The 11,915-nt window shown below is 29.1% G+C and overlaps 1 long non-coding RNA gene across 1 annotated transcript; it reads right to left on the minus strand.

Annotated features, from left to right (window-relative positions):
• Positions 1–2,096: 2,096 nt before the first annotated feature.
• LOC136074819 (uncharacterized) lies at positions 2,097–3,481 on the minus strand. Its single transcript, XR_010635470.1, has 3 exons — positions 3,301–3,481; positions 2,311–2,387; positions 2,097–2,231 (listed from the first exon to the last, which is right to left on the minus strand). It is a non-coding gene; the product is annotated as an uncharacterized LOC136074819 (long non-coding RNA).
• Positions 3,482–11,915: the final 8,434 nt, after the last annotated feature.

Below are 11,915 nucleotides of genomic sequence, written 5' to 3' on the forward strand. Positions count from 1 at the left end.
TATAAATACTATCAATGTTATTACAATGAGTACATTTAACTTTTAAAGACAAAGAAAATCTTTTACGCAGCAAAATATTGTCTGATATTTTCAGCTTGCTTGTACAAATTTGACAAAAGAATTTTAAAGAGGTAGACAAAAATTTTTTTCAAAAATTTTTTTAGGTGTTTAAAATGCACTTTAAGGAAAAAGTTGTTTAAATCATAATATTTGTGTTTATTTTTATTCATGACTTGAACTTTCTTTACAACACTCGTGTCACCAGTTAGACAAAATTCTGATACAACCTTTTTAGTGTGAAACTTACCTTGAAACTTTCTTTTTTTTATTCTGTTGTCGTTTTTTTATTTTATTTGCCATTATTATTATTAAACTATAAAAATATCTTGATATTTAAGAAGTATATTACCAAAATACTTGAAAGTATATTACGACGAACAATTATCAAAATGCTTGGAAAACTAATCACATCAAAAGGTTGTTTAAGTTAATGACTTATAAAAGGTTGTTTAAGTTAATGACTTATAAAGGTTGTTTAAGTTAATGACTTATAAAAGATTGTTTAAGTTTTTGACTTTTCTTTTCGTGGAAACAAAGAGCATCACAAAATAAGTCATTTATGAACTTATATTTATAGAACTAGACTTTAAATGAGGGCTAAAACATAAAAATAAACACGGTTGCTAAGGCCGTTGCTAAAGATTCTAAAATTACTTTTTTGTCTTTGAATACTAATTTAAAGACTAATTTTTAAAGAAGAAAAATCTGGTACTCGTGATCCAGTGTGTTCAAACTGTTAAAATTGGAAAAAAAATTTTTGTTGTCTTTTGATGTTTTTAATTGGGTAGCACCACCTTAAGATTTTCACTTTTTTTTTTTATAATCAAACTCTTTCGATAACATTTTTATTGTACTAGTGAAAATACAATTACTTTCTGTAATTTTATGCAAATTAAAAATTATTTTATTAATTCGCATAAATTGTTATTTTTATATACTTTTTCATTTCGCTTTAATCTTATTGCGTTCGATCTTATAAAAAATCTCTGGATTGATATTAAGAAAATATTGAAACTTTCTAATTAGACAGTCCTGGAATTTTGTGATTATAAAAAAACAGAAAAATGTCTTTTTTTTCTGCTTGAAACCTGATTATTTTGACCCATAAAGTTCCATTGCATTGTATCTAAATCTGAAAAATATGAAGGTAAGATTGAAAAGCTGCTTATCACTTATTAAAAACTTCGGTACAACATGAATGTTTAAGTTCACTTCATTCACAGTCACCTTCACATTTTTCCAGAAAATTTTAAAGTTGTAAGCAAGGAGCAAGGTGAGCGTTTTCATCAAAATTTTAAAATTATGAAAGTTACCAAGGACAATATAACAGTAACATAATGAGTAATAATAAAGGAGAAGTTTTCAGGTAATTAAACATTCTCGAAAATCAAGCTTTTTTTCTGTTTAAAATTCAATTGTTTTTATTCCAGCCAAAGGCACCGTGGGAATTTCTAAAAGTTTCTTTTTTTTTTCATTTTGCCGTTTGTTAAAAATTACAAAAAAGAAAGTACAATAACAAAAAACCCTGGCCGGAGCAGGAAGAAGAGACAGACTTGTTTTATAACCGAACCCCGTTACAATTTTGTTTTCAAACGTATTTACATTAGGAATAAGTGATAAAATAAAACAGCATAAGTACCTACAAAACTTCAGCTTAAAAATAAATTTTTGCAAACACTCTTCCAGCGGAATAATTTAAAAATAAAAAATAAAATAATATAAAAGTAAGATTATCGTGAAGGTTTTTAATCACTAAGAATTGCGTTAAATTTTTGTTAAAAATAATCCTATATAAATAAGCAATTAGGGCTGATATTTAAAACCATATTTATTACAGTATAAAATCTTATTTTCAGTTAAATATTTATAAGTCAATTGTTCATAATGCGTTCAATTAGTTTAGCAAGGAAAGGGTAAAAACATTTTAAAAAACCAGGCAGATTCAAATCAGTTCACATTTAAATTAAAATAATAATAATAATAATTAATCAAAAACCACGTTACATGTTTTATATCAAAATAAAGTTTTATCAAACCTTTGCAATCAGACTCATCGCTGTTATCCCCGCAGTCATTAGAGTTATCGCATTTAAAATGAACAGGAATGCACTTTAAATTAGAACATTTAAAATAATCATCCTGGCAATTCGATTCAGGTTCACCAACAAGCTCTATAAAGGTTTTTTTGTAGTAAAGTTTAAATTTAATCAAAAACCAAATATGATATATACATTTAAAAAAAAAAGTTACCTTTGACAATCAGAAAGTTACAAAATAGAGAAAATATAGCAATTACCAACTTCATTTTGATTTGGGTTGAAAAAAATCTAATAAGAAACAAAAATATTATTCCTTTTGACTTTCTTATCACTAACAAAGGTATCCAAAAATACCCTACCAAAGTTGGAGCATCGTTTTTAGTTCAATATTAAATTTCTAACCGAAGATATTGCACAAAAAGTTTTTAGTATTGGGAAAAATAAAGCAAAATGATGACCCCTTAGTGCAAAAACCTATTTTGTACATAAATGGCTACTTAATATTTTCTTTAGTTTTGCTTCTCTTAAAATATACTAAGAAATTAGATTCTTTATAGTTATTTTTATTATATATTTTTTTATAAAAACAATCATTAAGGGATCGTTTATAACTTCATGATCGTTGGGAAGCAATAATAATAAATAAAACTGTTAAGATATATTTATGAAAAATACGCTAAATGATATTTTAATTACAACAGGGAATTAGAGGATTAAACCGTTATAATGTAAAGGGTCCCTGCTAAAGAGCTTTTAAAAAACGCTAAAGAGCTTTTAAAAAACCATTAGATTTGGAAGTAATTCACGTTACGTTTTGTTTATAAATAGTGTAACTAACAATAAAGTTGTTCTTCTCAAATTGAAACTTTTTTTTTCAAATGTGAATCTATTTTTAAAATGATATAAAGCATTAAAAAAATAATTAAAAGGTTATAATGACGATTACAAAAATTATCTTTGAAGCAAAACTCAAATATGAACTTATATTAAATGTTTTAATCGTGGTTTTATTACTTATTAGTTTTGTTTGTAACTATATAAATTTTTTTTTATCACATGGGTCCTCTATATTACCTTAATTCAACAATGCGGGAATTACCAGAAACAAATGTCAATTAAAGTTTTTAAAGTTTTTTGTAATGAAAGTTTTATAAATTTACAAACATAATTTTGTAAAACTCGTCAGAAAAATATATCTTACCAATGCTAGTATTTAAAAACTAAATACAATAAAAATACTTCATAAAATTAAAATACGCGCAAATTCAGCTTAAACGAATTTTTTTTTGTGCATAAGGTTTTTGTCTATTGTAGAAGTTACAAAACGCCCAATTACTCATCCCTTTTTCATATTTGAAGTCTCCGAATTTATATTCTTTTATTGAAAAATCAAGTTTTAACATTCGAAAATCTTTGATAACAAAAGATTTTTTTTCATTTCCTTCGTAATGGAACAATATATGGTTTACAGCATAAATATTTTATTATTCTTTAAGCTTATGCAATAACATATTTTTATTTAAAAGTTTCTCAAAACCAAATGAATGAAAAATAATCGTAAAGTTCATCTTTTTCTCTTTTTTAAACCAACATAAAATAAAATAACAACAACATCAATAGTAATAATAATAAAAATAACAATAACTCTTTTAGTACGTCACCCACCCTTAAACTTGAGACACCTTGAGTCAAAAAGTTTTTCAGGATATTATAAATTTTTGAACATAAAACAAAGAAAACAAAAAACTGATAACTAAAAAACCTTTTATTTATTTATTTTAATTGGTTTAAACTTGTTTCAACTTAATGGGGTCAAGGAAGATATTTAGTGAAGCATTAGCTTCACTAAAAGTCTTGTTTGACCCCATTATCTTGTTTGACCCCATTATCTTTTTTTGTTTATTTTAATCTCACAATTTTGTCAGAGCACTGCTCTGACAAAATTGTGAGATTAAAATAAACAAAAAAATTTATATATCAATTTATAAGTTCCCGAAATTTATATAAAAATTTATAAGTTCCCGACCGCTACGTAGTGAATTTAAATTTAATAGTAAAATTTATAAAATCCGAAGATCGCTATGTATTGACTACATAGCAGTTAAAATAGTAATGTTAATTTTTAGGTTTAGATTATTAAGATTCTAATTACTTAATAGTTCATTACCAAATCTATCATTTAGACTAATGTCTATGATAAAAAAAATAAACTGTTTTTTTCTTGGGCTGTTATGTACGACATAACATTAATAAAATTTTCATCGCACAAAATTGTAATACTGAATTAACAAAAATTTTTCTTCACAACGATAGTTTGTACTGATACAGCTTCTATGAGTTTTAATAAAACAGAAGTTTTTACTTATTTCTATTCACATTACTTATTTTTCTATTCAAATTATGTTTATGAAAAAAAAATGCGGAAAAATTATAGGTAAATTTGGGTAAAATGTTAAAATGACTTAAAAAAAAAACTGATATTGTTATTGAAATGAGTTATTTTTACCACCGATTTATATAGACAAACTTCCTTTATTGAAAAGTTTTATAGAGATGTTAAAATATAAACAACGCAAAAAAAGTCATTTAGCTTATCTAAAACATGACAATAAAGTATGACATTGCAGTGCTTATGTATAAAATATATAGAAATATTATCTATATAAAATATTGTTTTTATTCATATGTTTACGCTTAGGGAAAATCATTCTGAATAATGATAAATCAGATATTGTATCTATTCCTAATTAATTCAACCTATTAAACAAAAATAAAAGAATATATTTGACAAAAGAAATATTTTTTAACAAAATATCCTCATATACATAACACTCCCAATTAAAAAAAACATTCTCGATTCAACAAATCAATATGATTTCTCCATTATTAGTTTTGTCATTGTTTTGTAAGAAACTTCACAAATTTAAAAAAAAGAATAACAAAATAATTTTCATGTTATTTTTTCTATTATTTATTGACAAGATTTAAATTTCAACTAATAATTTTTTTGTGCTCTAAAGTTACGACTTTGCAAAATTTATTTTGTAAAACTTACTTGATGGTAAAAACATTACATAGTCATTACTTTCAAACACTCAAAGAATGCTAAAAAAAATTTAAAACTTATCAATGTATTTGGTGTAGGTACGGCGAACATTGTGCGATTTTTTGTTCCCAGTCTCAAAATATATCTGAAAACATCAAAAAATCTTTCTTCCGCACCTGAATAATCAAGAATAAAATAGAATACGATAATATTTTGTATTCTCTTTCATTTTTAGCAGAAAATTACTTTATATTTTTATAAAATATACTTAAAACTTATTGAATAAGTTTTGAGTATATTTTATAAACAATATAAATTAATTTTCTGTCAAGGCACCAAACTTTTGTAAAAAAGTTAACTAGGGTGGTTAAAATTGTTTGAATTTTGAATAAGATGTTTATATTAGTTTAATTATTTTCATATTTAAAACATCTCTACCATTAAATAAGTGAAAAAGTAAACAAAATTAATTGTGAACAAAATTAATTTTTAATATGAACATAAATTATTCTGAATAATTTAACATTTTAAAGTTATAACTTTTAAATACACGTGGTTAACCTTTAATCTCCAATTTTGTGAAAAACCTGTTTCCGAAAGTAAGATCTACTTGTCATAAACTGTCAATGAACAATTTATCTAAAAAAAGCTAGAAATAACCTCAAAGTATATCACATATTCTACTTTAATGGGTATATCACATATTTTAAGGTAGAAAATTATAATCTTTAAGGGGGAAACCCCCTCTAAATTTACCCAAATTTTATAAAAAATATTTTTATTTATTTATGCATTTTAATGTATGCAGAATTCAAAATTATTTGTTTGTTTACTGATTTTAATCATTAAATCCTTCAAGTTTAGCTTTTTTTTAAGGTACCTTAAAATTTATATCATAGCAACGCCCATAGCAATGGTGTAGCACCTTATTAAAAATCCTCATAACTTGTGTGTATTTTTAAATAGCTGAAGTAAAATGCTTGGTTTGGCTTCTTTACTTATCCAGCGAGCGAAAAAAGTCTGGTTTATCAAGTCTGATTACAGCTTTCTGTTATTCTGAAGCTTTTAAAGTTGTCATTTTTCTTAATTTTTTAAAAAAATGAGTAAAGCGTGTAGGATAAAATCAAGAACAATAATTAAAAAAAGAGGAGAGGTTTTTTAGGGACGAAATTTAACAGTCTTGACAAAGAAAATATTGAAATGGAATTAAATGATAATCCTGCCGTAACAATTTTGATTGATTCAAATACTACAACTGTCAGTTATAGCTTTGTAAATAACAAACCTGGATTAAATTTATTTCCTTTTCCGCAGATACTACATCTGTATCTGCGAAAAAGGAAAAGCCAATTGAATGTTCAATTGCTTTTACAAGAATAAAAATATCTGGGTATAGGATTATTGATTGCTTTTTATTGTCTGACATATTTAGAGCTTTATCTTGTCCTTATGGTGGCAAGTGTTTATTCTTGTCATTGTCCAAAAAAATGCAAAACAAAAAATGACTTGCCTAAAAGTTACTTATCAAATGCTTTAATTTTAAATATGAAAATGAGTTTTATACTTCAAATTAATGTAACAAAGGATATGATGTTAATTGCAGAACATTATTCACAATGCGTGCAATTGGACAGGGACATTCTGGTATAGAAATATTCACCACTTTAATAAATATGCCACAACCAATGACTCAAAATAATTATGATAAGTTAGCTGCGAAAATAGGAGAATTGCATAAACATGTTGCTAATGATGAAGTTTTTGATATTGGTGTGTCGTGTGATGGTACTTGGCAGAGAAGAGGCTTTTCATCATTAAACGGTGTCTTTTCTGCATTATCAATGGACACTGGAAAGGTTTTGGATGTCGAACCAATGTGCAGGTTCTGCAAAGGTTGCTTTTTAAAGAAAGATCTTTTAAAAACAAACCCTACAGCCTATGCCCAATGAAGAAACTCTCAAATTTGTAAAAACAATTACAAAGGATCTGCAAGTGGTATGGAGAGCACTGGTGCAAAACGTGTGTTTTTAAGATCTATTGACAAGTACAAACTGCGATATGTGAATTTTTTAGGAGACAAGGACAGTAAAAGTTTCATTAATGCATAGATACTTACCCTGGTATTCAAGTTAATAAGTTAGAATGTGTGGAACACTATCAAAAAGTTGTTGGTACACGACTACGAAATTTAATGAAAAGAGAAAAAGGTCTTGGTGGGCGTGGTTGTCTTACAGATGCAGTAATCGATCGTCTGCAAAATTTCTTTGGTGTTGCTATTAGGCAAAATGCTGGAAACTTAGCAGGTATGAAGGCAAGCGTATTGGCTACATTATTTCATGTTGCATCTTCCAAAACAAATAACTTGCACTTTCCTCACTGTCCTACTGGCATGAATAGTTGGTGCAAGTTCAACTTTGATAAAGCAAATAAAACCAACACTTACAAACCGGGTCCAGGTCTTCCAATGAACGTAATATTTGAGAAAGAGGGTATAACTTATAAACCAGGAGGATTTTAAATGCTGTTTTTTAGATTTAATGAGGTTAATGATTGCTTTTTTATACATTTTTTGGTGTTATTTAATAAAAAAATTATTAATTTGTTTTTTTCTCAGTATGAAGTATTTAAGAAGTCGGCCAACATTGCTCGTCAACCATTCAAGAGCCATTTCTAAAATTTTCAGTGGTTGTTTATTAACTGGTATAGAGTGTTTTAAGTTGAACAGTTTTTTTTTTTTTTTTTTTACAGGTGGGGTTTAGGGGGTTTTATTACCATATTATTGTATATTGGACTTTGACTTCAAAATAACAAATTTTGTATTTGCAAAAAAAAATTCTGTTAAAATTAAAAAACAATTCTACTCTATATAAAAAACATATAAAAATTTCAACTTGAGTTGTTTTGCTCCCTGCCCACAATATTGGCCGGCGTGAAACCTGTATTTGCTGTTTTTTGGTAATTTTTTATGGTTTCCATAGCAACATGTTACCATTTTTTTTATTTTTGTACTTTTTTTCTTATTTTTTTTTATATATGCTATTGATCTGACAAATTTTTTTTTTCTAAAAATTGATTTTAAAATTAGAGGGGGTTTCTTCTTTAAGGTAAAACATTATACCTTTAAGGTAGCAAATTACACCACATATTACCATTCTTGGTGTAATTTCCTACCTTATATATGTATCAACATGTTGTTTTAATCCGATAACTAAAAACTCTATGTACTTATATTTAATTTTTTTATTTTTGTTTTTAGGTGGCCTAAGAAATCCTATTGGTCTTTTCATAGAGCACTGCTGATGAGCATTTAATTAGAAAATTTACGCCTCCTTCTGATCCGATGACGCAACAAAATACTCAGAGCTCGCACTGAATCCTCTTGCTTATAAAGAAAACTCTTTAACCACTGCACCATGGCTGCTTTAACTTAAACCTCTTGCTTTTTAGCGGTTAGAGCGCTTTCTTAGTTAATTAACTATTGTTCATAATGCCAGCGCTCTAACCACTGCACCACGTCGCAATATGTAATCATTAGCAATGTGTACACACATATTGATAGCAATTGGTGGCTGTAGTAATATAGTTGCCGTGAAATTGTTGTTATGAAGTTGCTAGCTAAAAAAGCTACGGTATGTAGCTATTAACTAGATTTAGATTCGTTTTTATGTTGTAGTTAACTACATACAGGCCCGAACCAGGCCAACTTTGCGCTTCGGGCAAGCAAATAAAATTGCGCCCCCCTCCCAAAAAAATATACAAAAAACACATTATATATATATATTTACATGAAAAAAAAATAATTATTGATAACAAAATTTATCGCATCAAGTTAAAAAAATAATTTGTCACCAATGTTTCACAAACTTCAGTTCAAGGTCACTTTTTTGGAGGCAAAGTCACTAATGACATCATCAAAATCAAGTGCGTTGGCCACTTCATGTTCAATTGAAACTACTCCCAGACAAGACAAACGTTCTTGGCCCATAGTTGATCTCAAATAGTTTTTTATGATCTTAAGTTTACTGAAACTTCTTTCACACGTGGCAACTGTAACTGGTAAGGTGAGAAGATGTGAATATCAATTGCCGTGTTAGGATTAGCATCAGTCAATGAGTATTTATGAATGAGCTGCAAAATGTCCATCGGGCTAAATTTTTCAAAGTTTTCCATCATGGCAGCAGCTTGATATTTAAATCTGCCTTTTAAATTTTAGACAAATTTTTGGCTCTAGTCTTAAGTTCATCCACTGAACTTTTGGAGAGAGAATGTCCACTGAGGAAGTCAAAATCTGAGGATACTGCAGACATAGCTTCAAACCGCAACTCAAGTTGTGTGAGAATGCTGTCAAACACAAGGTTGCACTGGGATCCGAAATCTGTTTCTGGTGACAAACGGCAAAAGTCATCTTCAGCTTCATAAAGTGCCATATGCTTCACTTTGCGCTTTCTCTTCATAGGAAAGTCTCCTTCAATTCCAATTTGGATAGCTGTTTCTGCAGCAGCTTTGATAATGTTGTCCACCCCAACATCTCTCAGATTCTGAATGAAGCTCTTCAGTCCTTTCATTTTTTTTGCTGCAATGTCAGTTGAAATGTTTTTAGACTGAAGCTGTTTGTATGCCCGGTCACTTAAAGAAAGAATTTGACACCAAAAATCCAACAAACACAGAAAACTGAAATCACTTTGAATGATGAGCTCTTTTGCGCTGCAAACTGAGACAGCATTTGTCTTGGGTAGTTTCAAGTTTTAGAATTATGGATTCCAAAACTTGAAGAACTTCTTTTATTTGTCTGTGTAGTGGGATGATTGCTTCTTTTTTGGCAGACCATCTTGTATCACTATTTCCCTTTAGTGAGATGGTCAATGTTTTCATCAGTTTTTCCCATCTTAAGGGAGAACTTGAGAAAAAGTTAAAGATGGCTTGAACTTTTTCAAAGAATGCAATCATGAGTGGAGAAACTTCAGCAGCATGGACACCAACAAGGTTTAAAGGGTGAGCTGCACCTGGAACAAATCGTGCAAACTCATTTAGAGAATGGATGTGAGCTTGGACGCCATTATATTTTCCAGACATATTGGCTCCATTGTCGTAACCTTGGCCCCGACAATCAGAAATGCTCCGGCCATCCTTCTCCAGTTTTTCGGTGATTTTAGCTGCAAGGCCCTTTCCAGTTTTTTCGTGAGATTCAATGAAGTCCACAAAGCTTTCCTCAATTGTACAGGTTTCCTCAGTGATGTGGACATACCTGATTATTTGGGTCATCTGCTCTTTGTGGGAGGCATCTGGAGTGCAGTCAAACAAAACAGAGTAGTATTTAGCTTCTCTGACATTTGACAAAATTTCATTCCTTTCATTTTTCATCTCTCAGTTGATAACTCTCTGCAGATCAGAATCCAAAGAGTTCTCCTTCCTTGAGATTTTTTTCCAGATTTTTCCAATCAGAATAGCATCTTTGGTGTTCATTGCTGTTTTCGTGTTCTGGAATTCTTGGGTTTAGTTTTTTCCTGTCACAAAATCCTTTTGAAATTTCTGAAAAATTGTTGGTTTTTGTCGTTGAAAATAGCAGACAGCAAAAACAAAACAAAGAATCTTTTTTGTTGCTGTACAGCAGCCAGTAGCGAACAAATTTTTCACCATTGGGATGAATTTTTTCATACCATTTCGAGCTGAAGTGTCGCATTCTGTTGTCAAAGTCACAAAGTGTGTTTGGGAAAAATTCTCTTCTTTCTTGCTCCGGCCCATACTGAATCAAAAAGCACCTTGTTTTATCTGTCATTTTAGGCCATGTAGCTGGATCACTGTGTTGAAAGTTTTCTCCTGAGGTTGCTGAAATTTCTGAGATTTCAGGAGGAAATTCATTGTTGCCCATTTCAATTGGTTTGGAAGCTGAGAATTTCTATCTTCTTGTGCTTCTGAATCATTTGGTCCAAATTCGTCTTGACTTTGGCCAATGAAAATCTCCTCTTCAATTAATTCCAATGGATGATATGAATTTAAGTCAGTAATTAAAGATGTAGCAGCAACTTCAGCTGTTGAATCATTATCAACTTCATTGCAAATATCCTCTGAAATAATTTGTTTTTCCACAGAAGAGTTTGTTACCAACCACTTCTTGAAACAATTTCTTAGTTTTGCGTCACTTTCAAGACGGTAATTTTTTCCTTCTGAAATTCAGCACCAGATAATTTTTTTGCACAATTCATTGTAAAAAATAATGTTAAAAAATACAACTTTTTAGTGTTTAAGGGCGCTCTTCTGTTTGGTAAATGAGCTTTTATTTTAAAGTTCGTCAGGAGGCGCAATTTTAATTAATTAACTTATCAACATAAAAGTGACGCCACGCAAATTAGTTTTATAATGTGAAAATAAATAAATTAATTTGGGGAATTTTGCGCCCTCCCAATTTTGGCGCCTCAGGCCGCGGCCCGGCTGGCCCCGCCCTTGGTACGGCTCTGACTACATACCTATGATTTGTAGCTATCGGTATTTTGTAGTAATGTAGCTAGCTATATATAATTGCTATATTTAAGATATACAATGCATAAATTAAGTTTTAAACATAAAATTATAGTTATTTTGTTGTGTTTTGTTTTTTACACAATTTTAGCCAAAAAACTATAAAAAATTTTAACTGGTAAGACAATTGGCATCATTATAAATACCAAAAGCAATATCTTTCAACGTAAGTATATGTCATGAAGTAACTATTTTATATTTATATTTACACAATTATAACGAAAAATTTTAACGAAACATTTTGTTGGTACTAA

The sequence above is a fragment of the Hydra vulgaris genome, chromosome 01, assembly GCF_038396675.1.
Source record: "Hydra vulgaris chromosome 01, alternate assembly HydraT2T_AEP".
Taxonomy (NCBI): Eukaryota; Metazoa; Cnidaria; class Hydrozoa; order Anthoathecata; family Hydridae; genus Hydra; species Hydra vulgaris.